The sequence below is a fragment of the Lathyrus oleraceus genome, chromosome 3 (assembly GCF_024323335.1).
Source record: "Lathyrus oleraceus cultivar Zhongwan6 chromosome 3, CAAS_Psat_ZW6_1.0, whole genome shotgun sequence".
NCBI lineage: Eukaryota > Viridiplantae > Streptophyta > Magnoliopsida > Fabales > Fabaceae > Lathyrus > Lathyrus oleraceus.
This window is the reverse complement of record NC_066581.1, coordinates 279,709,513-279,711,939: the sequence shown is the minus strand read 5'-3', so window position 1 is coordinate 279,711,939 and position 2,427 is coordinate 279,709,513. Positions and strand designations below refer to the sequence as shown.

Sequence of the window (2,427 nt, the reverse complement as noted above, 5' to 3'; positions counted from 1 at the left end):
ATTTTTGTAATATTTAAAATGTTTTATTATAGTTTCTTTAATTTAATATTAATGACAAAGAAACTATAATGTCTTCTTAAATTTTCTGAAAACAATGCTGAGACTAAATATAACATAAATGCATATTTATTTGAGTGTAAACAATGCTGGAATTTTGAAAAATGAAGACACACATCCCCTTGTCTAAGGAATGGAACAGTTTTTGCATATATTATATCAACTTTCGTTGCAAAACATTATAATTGTAAAAGTGAAATTTTGGAACACGTAATAATTTGAAAAAGCGGGGATAGCTCAGTTGGGAGAGCGTCAGACTGAAGATCTGAAGGTCGCGTGTTCGATCCACGCTCACCGCATTTATTTTCTTTTGAAATACGCATTTTTAACAAAACAATGAAAAAATATGAAATAAATGGAGATGCGGGGTATCGATCCCCGTACCTCTCGCATGCTAAGCGAGCGCTCTACCATCTGAGCTACATCCCCGTGTTGTTTCCTACTTTAGTCAAGTATATTATTATTAAGGTTTCTTACGGAAAAGGTTTTCTATATATAGACTATTAGTTTAACTATAACTTGGGCCTTGAATAAATCTCCAAAGCTCCTTTTTTATCCTGCATATTCACTCAAGTTAGATTCTTAAATTATATTCATTCAAGTTAAATCCTTAAACCTTCCTACTATTTATTTATGTCAAAAAATTATTTTTAAAAGTATATGAAGTATCTATCTTTCATTGCCAAAACACTATGTAAACCTCCAACGTTTTTCTTTAAAAAATTAAAACAAAAAAATTATAATTTAGTACAAAAACACCTTCAATTAAAATTATTATTTTTAGTGTATTTTGATAGATTTTCTTTTACATGCTTTATTAACTCATCTCTTATTACTAAAATATATTAATCTTCCTCGTTTATTTTTTTTATGACCATAATAATAAGATTAAATTGGAAAAAAAATTCATATCGTGCTCTTTAATATTAATCTAAATTGTTAAAATTTATTAAAAGTGGAAATGAGATCTTCTTATTATCTAAAATAAATAAAAAATCGACTTAAATTTAGATATAAAATATAAAAGAATTCGGTCAAATTTCTTTTTAAAAAATGGAAGCCTAAATTATAATTTAAAAGATAAAAAATGCAATCAAGCCTATTAATCAATTCCTTCGATGAAAGTATTTTTTAATGTATTTTTTTTAAATATTTGATCTTCATTTAAAAAACCAACTATTTGACCCGTCCATTTAAATATTTTCTAAATTTTAACCCTTCATTTAATCTAGATGTCATTTTAAATGACATGTATGTGTATTTGATGATGTCGCATGACTTAAACGGCATAATAGAGACTACATGTCATCAATTTTTATGTTATTTTATCTTATAAGTAATTCATTTATATTATTTTAATACTATAAAAAATTAATCAAAATTTGCTACATATGATCTTTATTAGGAAGAGACATATATCGACTTATCTGTTGGATGAAGTAACTAATACTAGGTCAAGTTGTTCTTAGATAAAATAATATTTCATGAGTTGTCTATAACTTATAAATTCAACAAAGTCACTACAAGAATCTTTGAAAAATTTAGGAGTTTTGACTATAAGAGTTGTGGCAAGCTTTGCAATTAAGAAACTTGTATCTTGTAATAAATTCAGGGTATATTTGTGTTGACATATGGAAATTCCAAGAAGTGACCTTGAAGCCTTGATCCCTAGAAAATATCCGACGTTCTTTTATCTTAAAGGCATCATCTAGTTTTTATTTTATTAATGTTAATACTGAAGGTTCAGTGGCCAAGCGAATATCCAAGAAGTTTGGTAGATACCTGATTTGAATTTGGGGCATCACGTCTAGTGGTGGTCAGAGTGAGGGGGTATGACCGTCCCGTAACAGTTTCCCTAGAGACTTACTGGGGTCCTAGGAACCGAGAGGTCTTTAATAGCCTTGGTCGGTTGTATCGAAAACCTATCTGAGACTTGGAGATAATTGAAACGTTTGGGGTACTTTGCAAAATAAATGAGAACATTCAATGTTTCCTCGATTGTGATTCACTGTCTTCTAGAGTCATCAACATGTCACCTTAAATACGTGGGTTAGGAATCGATTACCCTACCTAGGGTACTCAAGTGTTTTTTATTTGAGGGGGTTGATAGGACAAGAAGCGTGTTATCCTCGGATTTTTTAATCTGGATCTTCGAGATTCATATTGATTACCTTTCAATAGTCAAGGCACTACTACTCAATTTATTTGGTGTCGTTGTTTCATATTTGTCTTTTTTTTTATTTTTTATGTTCCGTTGTATTTCCCCAACCTTTAAATTCCACCTAGCTTATTAGTTTTAATTGTAGCAGTCGTAGTAGAAGGTTATTCTGGGAAAGAAAATGATGTGTAATTCTTTAGAAATAGAGGCTT

At 29.5% G+C, this 2,427-nt stretch overlaps 2 non-coding genes across 2 annotated transcripts; one reads left to right on the top strand and one right to left on the bottom strand.

Moving 5' to 3' along the window:
• The first annotated feature begins 283 nt into the window (after positions 1–283).
• Positions 284–356, top strand: TRNAF-GAA (transfer RNA phenylalanine (anticodon GAA)). The gene has a single exon. It is a non-coding gene; the product is annotated as a tRNA-Phe (tRNA).
• A 57-nt stretch (positions 357–413) lies between these two features.
• On the bottom strand, positions 414–486 carry TRNAA-AGC (transfer RNA alanine (anticodon AGC)). The gene has a single exon. It is a non-coding gene; the product is annotated as a tRNA-Ala (tRNA).
• Positions 487–2,427: the final 1,941 nt, after the last annotated feature.